General features: G+C 41.0%; 1 protein-coding gene across 3 annotated transcripts in view; it reads left to right on the forward strand.

The window, feature by feature from the left end:
- The window catches only part of Dip-C (dipeptidase C), a 662859-nt gene that overhangs the window by 208724 nt on the left and 439135 nt on the right, over window positions 1–15000 (forward strand). The window contains exon 1 of one of the 3 annotated variants that reach the window (XM_076208368.1): window positions 13272–13302. The exons of the other annotated variants lie outside the window; for them this stretch is intronic. The gene's annotated coding sequence lies outside the window, so the exon portion shown is untranslated. Of the gene's footprint in view, window positions 1–13271; window positions 13303–15000 lie in introns of those variants that run through there. 3 annotated transcript variants of the gene reach the window in all.

Genomic DNA, 15000 nt, shown 5'->3' on the forward strand with positions numbered 1-15000 from the left:
TCTTATACTACATGCTGCCAGACCGCGTTGTCAAAAGTCTAAATATAGCAAGTGCCACCTAGGAAATCACGATTCAGAATTCTGATGGTGAGTCAAATCAAAACAAGTTATGCAAGAAGAGAATTGAAAAGAGCAGGGAGAGAAATAATTATTTTAGCTATAATTGATGTTAATCCATGTTGGAGTGAATAGATAATAAATGGTAGATAATTGATGAAAAGAGTTGTAGAATGGTAAAACGCAGTCAGGCAGAAATTAATAATAATTGGTTATAAAAAGATGCCAACTTTATATTTAGTTTGGGACTCTATCGCCAGATGGCGAAAGGCCAGGCGAAACGAGAAACGTGTTTTGGAGTCATATCATATACTGGCAGACCGCGAAGTCAAAAGTCTAGATATAGCAAGTCTCACTAAGAAAATCACGATTTAGAACTGAGGACGAGTCAAACCAAAACAAAATATGAAAAAGGAATTGAAAAGGTAGGGACGGAAATAATTATTTTCAGCCATAATTGATGCTAGTTCATGTAGGAGTAAATAAATTGTAATTATAGAGAATAAATAAAAAGGGTTATCATCAGGTAGAATACATAGAGTCAGACAGAAATCAATAATAATTAATTGGATATGAAAATACATAAAATATAAATTTAGTCTGGGACGTTTTCGCTAGAGGCTATAAGGCCAGATGAGACGAGAAATGCATTTTGTAGCCTAGTCTGGGCAGGTATTTGATTGAGTTGATACAAAGTTTGGTGGTGTCAATTGTGAACTTAACAACTTATTCAATAAATTTATGTATTGAAAGTGACCACGTTTTTCACTCACCACGCTACGCAAAAAGACCCTCGGGTGTTATGCTTTGGAACATCCTGAGGAACACAGCTCTAGTGCAACTGCACAGGTATTGGCGTAGGTCAGCGTTTGGGGCGTGACAATGTTGACACCGCGGACCTCGAGGTGCAGTCTGTGAAGCAGGATTTCTACTCGTCGCGAAATCGAATTGGGTAAATCGTACACTGTGATCTCGCTGTACTACCTAGCTTGGTCCGAATGTTCTGTTTCCAGTCTGTGTGTGTTCCAACTCTAGAATGCGGGCCTTGAGTTGACCTTCTTTAGGGGATCCAGAATCAAGAAACATGTTCAGTTGTTGTAAGAATTAATTATAAAAAAGAATTGATATTTTCAGCACGACGTCATTCAACTGATCTTGTTCGTTAAATTCCTATGGGCAGATTGGAGAATTCATTCATGTCTTTTTAAGAAACTTCGACTGTACGCATACTGGGTTAGTTATATTCAGTCCTTTGACCTCTGGAAATCCCACTGAGCTAAATAGTCTGGTGGCAACCAATATAGAAATTATAAATGTCGACAGTGGAAAAGCTATTCGATATTTCCTAAGCTCCTTGAATTTCTCCTCAGGAAAATAAAATCGCTCGGCAATAACAAAAATGAAATTTACAAGTCTTTGAATAGAGAGAAAGATGTACAGAAATAAGTGTGTGTGTTTGTGCGCGTTGGCATCAATCATCGAGAATATGTTTATTACACGCCTGTCTATAGAAGGGTCGGATGGATCGGTGTCCGCGTGGCCGTTTGTCTGTTAATCTTAGCGGTGTCTGGTTAAGTTGACAGCTCATGCAGAGATTATTTTTCCACTCAAGTATCCCTAAGGGACAAACAGGTCCTGTAGTGGACCATTTAGGATGAACTGGAGAAGCAGCCATAGATTTCAGACACCGCAAAGTCCGCCCCATTTTTAAGGTGCTCAACGAACCTTACAACGCATTAAGGTTACTAGTAACACTCACTAGCGGTGGACAAAAATACCGTCACAAATTTCCCTTGGGTGTTTAAAAGGTGATCAAATAAGGCTAAGTACGGAGAGACGACGTAAGATAATAAGAGATTCAGCCACTTCCTAGGAATGGACTGTGTATATGTATATACTTACAATGAGCCACTATTGTACTTAGTAATTTCTTGGCGATAAACAGCGTTTTATATTCATATGGATAGAAGTGATTTTGGGAGACAGCTAGAAGGAAAGCTGGTCAAAGGCAAAAGTTCGTAGCATTTTTCCTTGTGAGGAGATTAGTCGCCATTAATGAGATAATGTTGAGCGGCTGGTCTGTGGGGGGTGTCACCAAGGTCACTGGTATTGGGTGCATCTTATGCAATCACCACCCTCATGCGGACAGCAAACCACGGAGGGAATGTTATTGCGGCCTGTGTAATGTGCACCGTGGCGAGGGTCTTACATCATATGCATGCTGTGCCAAGTGTTGGGCCAGTGTTCGGACAAGTATTACATAAACAATAGATTTGAGTTGGCCACGTTGTACGTTTTGAACTGCTCAGACGTGTTTCAGATTTGTAATGCGACATTATACGACATAGAAAAAACACAAACACTTGTTTACTGTCTCCGTGTGTACCAAACAGAAGTCTTCCTCCTCCTCAATTTCCTTCTCTTCCCTTTCCTCTTCCTCCACCCGCGTAAGATTATAGCCATAATAACTTTCCATCAGAGTCGTCACGTAATACCCAGAATTCTGATGTTGACTCCATGAGCAAGGATGCCTACGACCCTCCCCTTCCTCTCCCCTCCCTTCCTCCCACCTTTTTATGACCCATTTCGTCGGCCGCCGGGAAACAACACGCCAAGACTCCGACCGTAGGCACGAACGCTGCCACTGCAGGTCGGACGAAACAGTGGGAGGCGTTTATGTAACAAGCGATGGAGGAAGATCAGTCATGGTACGTTTTTCTTATATCATTTATATTCTGTTCAGTTTATTATTGTTGTTATTTAAATCACCATCATCATCATCATCATCATTACTATTGTTATTATTATTATTATTATTATTATTATTATTACTATTATTATTATTATTATCATAATCGTTATCGTCATCATTATCATCATCATCGTTATTATTATTGTTACCATCATCATACGGCCCCATCTCAATTCAGTTTTATTTTTATTTCCCATTAGAGGGTGGGAATGGTTTCTATGCCTTTTTCTTTTTGGCTACCTCCCGTGTAAGGGGGAAAAAACCGTTGGTATATGTATATGAATGTATTGGAGGGAAGGGGTGTTTGATGCAACGCCGTCTTCACCTTGCCCCTCTTCTTCCTCTCCATCCCCGACCATCATCGACCTCCTTTTCTTCCCCAGCGTTACTTCTATCTTTATATTCATTCTTAACCAGTTCCTCCTTGTACCTTTGAACCCTATTTATCCTCATATTCTAATGTTTATCTTCCACCCTCGTATCATTCTTCCTCCTCCTCCTCCTCCTCCTCATTCCTCCGCCCTGTGTGTGGCACAACAAAAGTGGTGACATAACCCCACCAGGCAGCTCGAATTGGCCCGCCACCACCGTCTTTAGCTGGGCCCAACGCTCAACGGAGTTGTGGTGTCAGGAGTTGACTTTGGAACAGCTGATGACTCATCGTATCTGTGATGGAGCTACAAAATAAATGTATTTGTATTTCATCTACCGTTATCGGGATCATGAGTTGTTCCTATGGCTTACCGTCAATTATTAAAAAAGAAAGAAACAACGTAGTGTTAGCCCTATACGAAGTGGATGGCTCTTCAACTCTCAGCCTTCCTGCCTGTAGGCCATTTTATAAAAGTTAACGTTTCTAGTGATGTTGATGAATGGTATGAAGACTTTTCATTGTATTGCGATAGAAGTGCTACCGTTAGGGGGCGAAAGGAAGTGGTGTCTGTGACTGGGTGTTGTCCCCCACAACTCGACAGATTTACGGCTCAGTAAACTGGCTTTCTGAAGGGCTTAAGAACCCGACCGCCATACAACTCTCGGAGGAAATCCCCATCGTCACGGCCAACCCTTCCTTTCGCGGATCCTTAAACGTTGCCCCTTCTTGCCCACTATGCCTCGTGGTGAACATTTGGGTAGTAAGAGCTGTGTGCATGGTTCACCTTGGTCTTGGATCACGTGTTGATCTCGTGATCGATTGATATTACTTTTCATGATGAGGGCTCAGAGTGTATATATGTCGCGAATTAATGGTTATTACTGTAACTTACACGTGACGCGCGCACACACACACACACACACACACACACACACACGTGGCGCAATTGGTAGTTTCCGGCTGCCATTACGGAGGTCCGGGTTCGAATCCCGCCCAGGGCTTAAATAATTTCAGTACCGCTGCGCTGCGGATTATTACTCCAACTCTCGTGGGCGGGGAGTTGGGTGGGTGTGCATGTAAGGTCACAACATTACTCATTGGTTGGTCATCCATGAGCTCTCTTCCGGAAGTGAAATAGCTGTCGATCATGAGTTCAACACGTGATTCATAGACCATGGTAAATCACACACACACACACACACACACACACACACACACACACACACACACACACACACACACACACACACACACACACATAATTCGACAGGGGGAGGATTACGTTTCTGGAGCCCCGCGCTTTGCCTTCGATTTTACGTAAATTCTGGTTTAGCGTCTGTGTTGCCGGCTATGGGTAGTGGACGTGAAATCGAACGTCACAAGATTGCTGCTATAGAGGCCCTGTTTAAGGCAGGGCATTCTGTGAAGGAAGTGTATGAAAATACATGAGTTACAATGCGATCAGTGCAACACTGGTTGTTACGTTTCAAGGACGCGGGGGGGGGGAGCTCACTACCTACCCTACGTCAGCGCTATGGTAGACCCAGGAAAATGGCACCACGCAATTTAAATGTTATTAAAAGTGAGATAGACAAGTCTCCTTGTAAAATTGCTAAACAAATTCAGCAGGAAAACCCAAGGTTATTAGGCGGTGTATCTCATCGCACAGTGCAACACTGCTCTCCCCACTATCCTGGAAACGTAACAATCAGCATTGCACTGAACGCACTGTAGCTCCTGTATTTTCAGAGATTTTCCTTCACAGAATACCCTGCCACAAGGCCACTATAGCAGCAATTCTGTCACGGTCGATTCCACGTCCACTACTCATAGCCGGCAGCACAGACACCAAACCAGAATTTACGTAAAATCGAAAACAAAGCCGGAGTTCCAGAAACGTAATCTTCCCCCTGTCAAATCTCAAAGAGCACCGAGCCCGGAAACACTATGATATATGTGTGTGTGTGTGTGTGTGTGTGTGTGTGTGTGTGTGTGTGTGTGTGTGTGTGTAGGTTGTGGTGCACTGCATTTGGAATTCGTGGTAAAAGAAACTCAGTCGGAGTTCTTGGCTTTAATTCTCCAAGTTAAGTTCTAACTACAAAATGCACAACAAGCCCCCCAGCAAGGCTCGGAGGGTTGCCAGAAACATATTCTCTGCACATCTTTACATAGGTTGCCAGTCATGAAATAAGGAGGCTGTTGCTATATCAGTCGAAGGAAATTTTGGAAGGTTTGTTCGCGTCGGTTTAGACGTTGGCCGATAGCGTGCAGGTGCTAACCCGAGGCGCAGCTGGGGACATTGTTCAAGGTAGAGGGCTTGACCCGAGATACAGCGGAGGCCATTGTTCAAGGTAGAGAGCTTGACCCGAGATGCCGAGAATCTATTGTTGTCAAACGGGCGCTGTCAAGAAAAGTCGGCGAGCATGATCACTGAGCAATGGATGTCTCTAGGGAGATTTTAGGCTTCGTCGAAACTACCATCTTGTAGCATATGTGTCCTTGCGCGCGTGTGTACGCAAGTCATCGAAAGGAGACACAGCTACGTTGAGTATAGAGATGATAACATGGCTCGGTTCGCTATCTATCACTGACCCCAGTGACATTAGTGCTACGGAGATAAAAAGAAAACAAAACACAAGGCAAGCCAGACCTGTTGCAGGACCTGAGCATGAAGACATATTTACAAAATGGTGTAGGAATAGTGGTAACTGTAAAACATTCATGACTAAGGGAATAGGCTTAATAGTTTGAACATGCGGAAAGTAGACATTGTTTCTATTCACCTAGGCAAGAATATACATTCTATGAACTAGTTCCTCGCTTTTTAAGATTATAGCGGGGAAGGGGAACTAGAGGTTTTGGTTGAGAGGATTGTTGATGGTCTTCCATTGCAGGAATAGTGTGACTCTGGTAAGGAACGGTCTCTGTGTCGAGGCCGCGGGGCACAATTTTGATATGGTCTTTATGCAAGATAGTCTCTGTAAGATCGTGCAAACTGAGTGCTTTAACTTTGTTCTTTGACTAGTGTCCAAAGATACGATAGGTTCCAGAGAGTTTGGGGGAGAGCGTCGAGGTGGAGGTGTGGTTAGAGATGTAAACAATGTAAACATTAATGGTATTTACAGAGCGTTTTGTCCTGAGCTTCGCTGATTTTGACATGCGTGAGGAGTTAGTGCATATGTGTGTGTGTGCGCGCGCGTGCGTTTGTGTGTGTGTGTGTGTTTGTACGTATATATATATATATATATACAGTATATATATATATATATATATATATATATATATATACATATACACATTATCGCAGATTGAAGAAAACTGACAACAATAGAGGTGGGCGCTCTTATCATTACATCAGACAAAGCATCCATGACCGAGACACCGAAGCAACAAAACGGGGAATGCCAGAGAAGACCAAAACAAAAACAGGTTAATGAAGTAATAGCCAACACAGGGCGAGCACATGGTGCTCACACCACAGAGCGCAAATAGAACACAAAGGTCGTGACGAGTCAGCCGGGATGCAAACAAACAAACAAGTGGGGGGGGGGAGTAGAGGCAACAACAATAGCAGCGGGTTCACAAAGGGGAGGACTCACCACAGTGGTGCAAGTGTGGCCAGCGGACCCCAGTGTACGTCCTACAGGAACTGGGCAAGAGCAAGATGGTGAGGGCTACTAGAAGGGGGAAAAGAGAAAGAGGGTGAGTGAGATGGAATGTTATTATCTTTCAGGAGGTGAGGGATTAGGCCTTGGGAGATAGATCTTTGTCATATAACTATAAGATATTGTCATTGTATGCTGACAACATCCCAGGGTAATATGGTTAAAGAACTGTGCGTGTGTGGAGGGGTTAAGGGGAGTGGCACGGTGGGTTTTGTTGTTGTTGCTGCCTGCTCTTGTTATTGTTATTATTCTTGGGTGGCCCACGACCTCAGCGTATTATGGCGGAGGAAATCGATCGCCTTCTCGAACTCCATCCCCAGATATGTTACGTTTGCGTATTGTCAGGTCTATGCAACCTGTAAAGAAAGTGTGTGACTGTGTACGACGGCTGTGCAGCAAAGGGAAAGAAACCTGGGTGGACCGTGGCGATGCGAAGCTTGCAGCTGAACCAGACCCTCAAATACAACAAAGGAAAACATATACAGGAAAATCTACACTAATAATGATAAAAGACTGCTTTAATGTTATTATAGTATAGGAGGGTTAGTATTGTTTTCAGTTACATATATGCGGAAACCTCATCGTCTTTTCTGTGTTCAAACCTCTAAAGGTCTTGTTGCCCGGCCCTAGTGGAGATCTTGTTGGCTGAGAGCCTGGGAGCTGGGTGAAAGACCTTACTAATCTCTCCTCATAAGAACATAAGAATGGAGGAGACTGCAAGAGGCCATAAGGCCTACACTAGGCAGTTCCATGTCCATTACCACCTGTCATCCCCATCCATAAAGTTGTCTAACAGTTTCTTAAAACAACCGATAGTTTCAGCGCTCACTACATGGTTACTAAGTCTATTCCATTCGTTTACCACCCTATTAATAAACAAATTCTCATCTATTACCTTCATAAATCTAAATTTGTCCAATTTAAATCCATCACTGCGAATCATGCCCTGTTGTCTTAATATGATGACCTTGTTTGTGTCACCCTTGTTAAACTCTTTGATCCACTTGAACACCTCTATTGGATCACCCCGCATAGATTGTAAGTTAAGGTGCCTAAGCTTCTCTTCGTAATGTAAATTTCTAAGCCCATGTATCATTTTGGTCATTCTCTTCTGCACTGATTCTATAGTAGACGCAACGAGAAGTGGCCGCTAAGGCGGTGTTAGGGAATTTCCCGGTGTTGCCACATCTCCACAGATAACACGGCCCGCACGGCTCGCCCACCCACCCGCCCGCTCTCCCTCTCTCTCTCTCTCTCTCTCTCCCAAGCCCGGATGAGAAAGGAGGAGGGTTGCTACGACAGGCCTAGCTAGCCGGTAGTGTAAAAAGTCTGCTCGTGAAACTCCACGACCAGCCTCGGAATCCAGACGACGCTTTGGTAAACGAAATCGGAAACGTAAAGGAAATTCGCACAAGACACTCCACAAAGTAAGGCTTGCAACTATTAACATCGCAACATATAGAGACAAAGAGGAAGAAATCTTGGAGATGATGAATGAAAGAAAGATAGACATTATAGGAATGGCAGAGACAAGACATTGGGGAAAAGATGAAGGAAGAGACCTCGGAGGGAGATATACCTTAATATACTGTAGATCAGAAGAGAGAGGGAGAAGGCACGGGGTAGCTATGATAGTGGGACCAAGACTGACGCAGTATATTCAAGAGGTGAAATTGATCAATGAAAGATTAATGAAGTGTACAATACGAATAAAAGGAAGAAAGTACAATATATATCAAGTGTATGCACCACAACAGGGATGTCCTGAAGAAGAAAAAGAAAATTTCCTGGATCTTTTAGAGGAAGAATATGAGATTCTAGATGGCGATATAGGACTTTTGATTGGTGATTTTAATGCTAGAGTAGGAAAGGAAAGAGAAGGAATAGAAAGTATAATAGGGACAGTTGGCGAAGGGACGAGAAACTCAGAAGGAGAAAAACTGATAGATTACTGCATGAGGAACGGTTTGAAAATAATGAATGGCTTTTATCAACATAAAGAGGAACATAAATTCACTAGATATAGATGGAATCAAAATACAGGACAGTTTGATCAAAAATCAATTATCGATTACATAATATGTTCAGACAGAAGAATATTCACCAATATAAAGGTAATACCAGGAGTGAGTTTAGATTCAGATCACAGGTTACTGGTGGCTGATCTTAAGATTGGTAAGGTAAAACCACGGCAATGTAGAAAAAGAAAAATATTTAAAACAAAAAGTTTGCAAGAGGAAGATAAAAAGAATGATTATAAAACTAAACTCACACAAAAATTAGAGAAGCAAAATGATGAGGAAAAAGAAAGATGGAACATTTTGAAAGAAGCAATCAGTGAAGTAGCAGAAGAAACTTTAGGGGTAGAATAGATCGGAGGAAATAGGAGAAGACACACACCTTGGTGGAATGAGGAGGTCAAACAGGCAGTAAAAAACAAAACTTTAAAGTTAAGAAAGTGGCTAAGAAGACGAACACCGGAAAGCCGAGCAGAATATGTACTGGCAATGAAAGAAACAAATCTTGCAAAATATCGAGCAAAGACAGAGACATGGAAAGAACTGGGAGAGAGATTGACAGAGGATTTGCAGAAAGGGAAAAAGTTACTATATGGTATAGCAAAGTCATATAGAAAAAGCAAGGCAAAACAATATAACATTAAAGACCTAGAGGGGAATGTTCTTACAGATCAGGATGAGATAGACAACAGATGGACAGAATACTTCCAGGAGCTCCTAAATGCAAGAAATGAGGAACAATGGCAAGAGGCGGAGGAAGATTTAGATGGAGAACATGATGAAATCACACAAAAAGAAATTGAATGGGCATTGAGAGAAATGAAGAATTCCAAAACACCAGGAGTAGATGAAATATCAATAGAGCTAATAAAGGAAGGAGGAAATGTAGTACAGCAAAATATATTGAAGCTCATAAATAAGATCTATAGAGAAGGAAGAATACCAGAGGAGTGGGGTAAAACCCTAATAGTCCCAATTTTCAAAGGTAAGGGTGATGCTGGAAATTGTAACAACTATAGAGGGATTTCCCTAATACCCCACATCACAAAGCTATATGAGAGAATAATTGAGAGAAGAGTAAGAGACCTAGTAGAACCTTCATTAGGAGAAGAGCAGCATGGTTATAGAAGTAATAGATCAGTAACGGATTTAACTTTTGGACTAAGGATGGTAATAGAAAAGGCATGGGAATATAACCAAAGCCTATACATCGCTTTCATTGATTTACAGAAAGCTTTTGATTCAATACCTCGCGAAAAGGTATGGAGATGTATAGAGGAGAGGTATGGTATCAAGGGACATCTAAAGAAAGCTATAAAAAGTTTGTATTACCCCTGTGTATGCAGTGTTAGAACATCAAATGGGGGCAGAAAAGTGATTCCCTGTAGAAACAGGGGTTAAACAAGGAAGTATGTTATCCCCTCTGCTTTTTATAGCATATATGGAAACTGTAATAGAGGATTTTAAAGAAGGTAAAGAAGAAAATTATAAGAACAGAATAATGGCTTATGCAGATGATATAGCTGAATGGAGCACAGATAGGGAAGAGATCGAAGAAGACATAAAAAGGTGGAATGAGTGCTTTATAAGGAAAGGCATGAAAATGAATGTAGAAAAGACAGAGATACTGACCGTTAGCAGAAGAGAGGAACACGAGTTTAGCATCACCATAGGAAATAAGATGGTAAATAATACAAACATCTTCAAATATCTTGGAAGCGTAGTCACTAAGGAGGGTGGAAATACGAGAGATATTTCAGAAAGAATTAATAAATTTAGTGCAAATGTTAGAGCTCTCTGGCCAATAATAAAAGAGAAACATGTACCTTTAGAAGTGAAAAGAATTATTTTCAATACTGTCTTGTCTCCTACCCTAACATACGGCTCAGAAAGTTGGGTAATGACAAAAGTAGACATAAGCAGGATTCAGGCAGCGGAAATGAGACAATTAAGAGCCATAGTTGGAAAGACGAGGAGAGATAAATTAAAAAATGAAGACATAAGGAAAAGCATTGGCGTCTGTTCCATGCTAAGCAAAATAGATGCTGCCCAGTTAAGATGGTTAGGACATTTAGAAAGAATGGATGAAGAAAGAATTGCAAGGGGATGCTGGGAGTGGAAGCCGGATGGAAGAAGGCCAAGAGGAAGACCGAGAAAGAGATGGAAAGAAAATGTTGAAGAAGCCCTCAGCAGACATGACTTGCCCAACATCGAAACTCTGAGGGAGGAAGGGGCCTTCCATGATAGAGCCAAATGGAGGAACATGCTGGGACCACTGACAGGCATAACGCCTACTACTGGGAGCTGAAGTAAGAAGTAAGATATATATGCATATATATATATATATGTATGTATATATATGTATATATGTATATATAATGCATTTATCCATGGCGAGAACGTGCGTGTGGATGCAATGCTTTCTGAATGCAGTGTGGGGGCGTGGCCAGAGAAGGGATGGAGTGGCAATGTAGCTCTCTTCCGCTCATATACCATGTCCACGACTCGAGGAAACGAAACCTTTGTATAGAAAACATTGCTTTGATTTTTACCTCAGTGGTGGTGTGTGACAAAAATTATAATATAATTATATGTGGCAACATTATAAAATTATAAAATAGAATTTAAAATGAAATAAAATCATAAAATAATTATATGTGGCATCACAGGGGGAATCCCCGTGCTCCGCCCTAACGGCCAGTTTTCGATGCAGCGAGTATAGTGAATTGATGTCCATTCTGTAGGACGGAGACAAAAACTGTGCCGCATAATCAAGGATGGGTCTAACTAACGCTAGAGTTTGCTAATTACCTCTGCACTTCTATTTTTAACCGTCCTAACAATGAAACCGAATGCTCTATTAGCTCTATTCCTGGCGCTATTGCAATGTTTCCTGGATTTAAGGTCAGGATTCACTTGAACTCTTAGTCTTTCTCGCACTCAGTTTCTCTAAAAACGTGTTTTCGCGGTTGTGTAGCCCTACGTTTAACACGCTGCACTTTGAGATATTGAGGTCCATTTGCCATTTCACCGACCATTAAAATAATTTGTTGAGATCCTGCAGAATCTCGGCCTCGTCTCCTGACCTAATTAGGCGTCCTATTTTAATGTCGGCCGCCAACTTAATAACATCACTATTAATTCCATTGTCCAAGTCGTTTATGTACATAATGAACAATAAGGGACCCAAAACCGAGCCTTGGGGAACTCCACTAAAAACACTCCCCCGTTTGATATTTACACAATTTATGGTGACCTGCTGTTTTCTGTCACTGACCCAAGTTCTAATCCATTATAACACTTCTTCCTCCTATGCCATGGGCTTTGGTTTTATTTAGTGGTCTCTGGCGGGGTACCTTGTCGAATGCTTTACTAAAGACAAGGTAAATAAAATCGTAAATATCATTGTTATCTGACGCCGTATATACGTTAGTTTAAAAAGATAGAAGATTAGTCACACATGACTTACCCTTGGAGAAACAATGCTGTGAGTCACTAATCAAATTATTTCTCTCTATGTGATCTCTGAGTCTGTTAACTATTATTGATTTAAGCATTTTACCTATAACTGATGTCAAACTGATTGGCCTGTAGTTGCATATAGACGATATATCTCCCTTTTTGAAAATAGGAACAACGTAACGTTTGCCTGCCCCCATCGCAGATTTCAAAATTTCACTCCTTAAGCACTCTCGGAAAATTTTCGTCTGGACCCAGGGATTTTATAGCTTTAAGTCTTTTAATCTGTTTGACTATTTCTACCTTACTAATGCTGATTTTAGATAGTCTATTTTCTTCACCCCCCACTGAAAATCGGATCGCAGTCAGGTACCTTATCTTACTTCTTAGTAAAGACCGATAGAAAATATTTGTTTAACGTCTAACTCATTTTTTTCCTCTGATTCTGTCATGACATCTTCGTCGTTTTTAATTGAGCCTGTTCTTTCCTTTTTTTTTTTTTTTTTTTTTTGAGATGAAAGAAGCCCTTCGAGTTGGATCTCGTTTGCCTGGCAATCTTTATTTCATAGTTACGTTTCGCTGTGCGCCTGTTCTTTTTAACCAGTCTTGCCAAATTGTTAAATTTGGATCTAAGGTGTGTTTCCCCGTTTTTTATTCTTACATAATGTCCTCTTTTCATTCCAATATCATATTTCAGCCAGTCCGTCATCCATTTGGGAATATTATTATTCTTCCGTATTGACTTCAGGGAAATAAAATTATTTTGTGCATATAGAATTAAATCTGTATATTTCATCCAAAATCGTTAAATTACTGTACATTTCATCCAGAATCGCTGACCGTGCTGTTGACCTCGTGCTTGTAAGTGACCTGACCTAAGTTACACATATTACCCTCCGTGACCCGACACCTGACTGCGCTAATGACGTCCGGACTGACCGTGTATCTTACCCCGTCACAGCTCCCTGGGTTGGTCTCGTAAGTAACCAAATATCAAAAATACTTTCATCTTATCAAGATTTGCTCTCCTGAAGTCCGGTACTAGAACGTTATTCGTACTATTTAACTCTTCCCACATAATATTAAATCTTATTTCTTGGTGATCGCTAGAGCCTAGAGTATCTGTTCGGGCGAGTAAGAAAAATGTGCATATTCATTCATAATGTAAAGCGCTGTTCACACGAGCAGTGTTTCGGCACCAAGTTCCCATTTGCTCGGCAGCTTTCTCTCGATTTGCTTGTGTGAACCACGGTTCACACGAACAAATCAAGATAAAGCTGCCGAGAACACAGGAACTTGGCGCCGAAACATTGCTCGTACGAACCGCGCTTTAGGCACCCTGCATCGTGAGACATCGTTGGGTGTTTGCAGTTCTATAAGCAAAAGTACAGTTCTAGCATAGCAGCATCAGTACCGTTCATTGTATAGGTTTTCATAAAGTGAACGTTAATTAACGTATCTCCATTTTGTGTATTAACGTGTCTTATGTGGGTGTATAACCACAACTCTTATAACGAGTTTCAGCAATAAAGGATGCCGACAGGAGGAGAACTTACGCAGGTGTTTATCCAAGTGGAGTTTAAATCTTCCAATTCTGTTACACTCAATTGCCTTGGTTGTTAGCTTATTTCATTCATTGAGGATGCGCGGTTGGCGAAATTATTTACCTACTTTAAGAATAAGTCTACATCCTGACTGTTCAAGGCCATTTTCTCTTGTCCTTTCAAAGATTGAAGGGATGTAGTACCGTCCTCTCTCTATGTATCATCTCTCTCTTTTTAGGAAGAGAAAATAGGTTTAGATTTCTAAAGCTGTTCTCTGTTTCTTATATGTGGTATGATTTGTGTGACTAGCAGCTGGACTCTTTCCAATCTAGCAATACCTTTTAGATGAGGTCTGGGGACCTTATAGAGACAGTATTTACCAAGAGTGGGCGGACCGGTGATCAATATAATCGGCTAATTCTAGCTGGGCTTCCGGAATTAAAAGGGCGAAATACCAATTCCAGTATCCTCTGTCGTTGTTACTCTGTCTAAGGATGCAATACACAAAAGTGCTTAGTGTCTTCTAGTTTATTTTTTATGTGGTAATTTTGTATGTGTATTTATACATATGTGGGATAGAGGATCCAGGACTGGAAATTTGCTTGTGTCGCGAGCGTCAGTAGCTTTGTGAAAGTAAGATCTTCATAGCAGGCACCGATGGTCCGAGACTAAACCTACGAGTATAAGAAGGTTTTAACCTCAGCTTGCGACCGAAACCGTATCTAGGACACTGTGACGTTTGTTTGTTTATTCGTGATTGCTGACTTATTTGCCTTCTTGGTTTTTATATGTTGACTTGAAAGAGGCTTCCAAATGCCTTATTGGAGGTAAGGGGTGATATATATTTGTTATTTACAGCATTTTAGTTATGTATTTTTCAGTTTCGGGTGTCTTGAGTACCTGTTGTTTTCCACTGTTGCTGTGGATTTTTTCTTTCTTTTTTCATTGATATGTTTTATTAATTTATTTTGCTTTTTGTATTATTATTATTATTGTTATTATTATTATTATTATTATTATTATTATTATTATTATCATTATTGTTATTGTAATTGTTTATCATCATGATTTTATTGTCGTTGATATTATTTTTTCTGCTTCGTATGTTGGCTCCGTTTTCGCCTCACAAACG

This window comes from Oratosquilla oratoria, chromosome 25, assembly GCF_046742065.1.
Source record: "Oratosquilla oratoria isolate Oo_2021 chromosome 25, ASM4674206v1, whole genome shotgun sequence".
Taxonomy (NCBI): Eukaryota; Metazoa; Arthropoda; class Malacostraca; order Stomatopoda; family Squillidae; genus Oratosquilla; species Oratosquilla oratoria.